Genomic DNA, 210 nt, shown 5'->3' on the forward strand with positions numbered 1-210 from the left:
GAGCTGGAACTTTTGGGCCACGCCCCAGACGTCACCGTCCTTCAGCAGTGACATCAGAACCAACGACAAATACACGCGCTTCACCACCCACATGTTGGCACTCTGTACACAAATGAAGACATTTATACATACACACAAAAATATAAACACACTCACACATGCTTACATTTAGATCCACACACAAAAAAACGCACAAACATACACTTATAC

General features: G+C 43.3%; 2 protein-coding genes across 4 annotated transcripts in view; both read right to left on the reverse strand.

The window, feature by feature from the left end:
• Positions 1-210, reverse strand: part of hpse (heparanase) — a 6138-nt gene that overhangs the window by 4061 nt on the left and 1867 nt on the right. The window lies entirely within an intron of this gene.
• Positions 1-210, reverse strand: part of helq (helicase, POLQ like) — a 10164-nt gene that overhangs the window by 1110 nt on the left and 8844 nt on the right. The gene's annotated exons all lie outside the window — the stretch shown is intronic.

The sequence above is a fragment of the Hippocampus comes genome, unplaced genomic scaffold, assembly GCF_001891065.2.
Source record: "Hippocampus comes isolate QL1 unplaced genomic scaffold, H_comes_QL1_v1.1 scaffold1230, whole genome shotgun sequence".
NCBI lineage: Eukaryota > Metazoa > Chordata > Actinopteri > Syngnathiformes > Syngnathidae > Hippocampus > Hippocampus comes.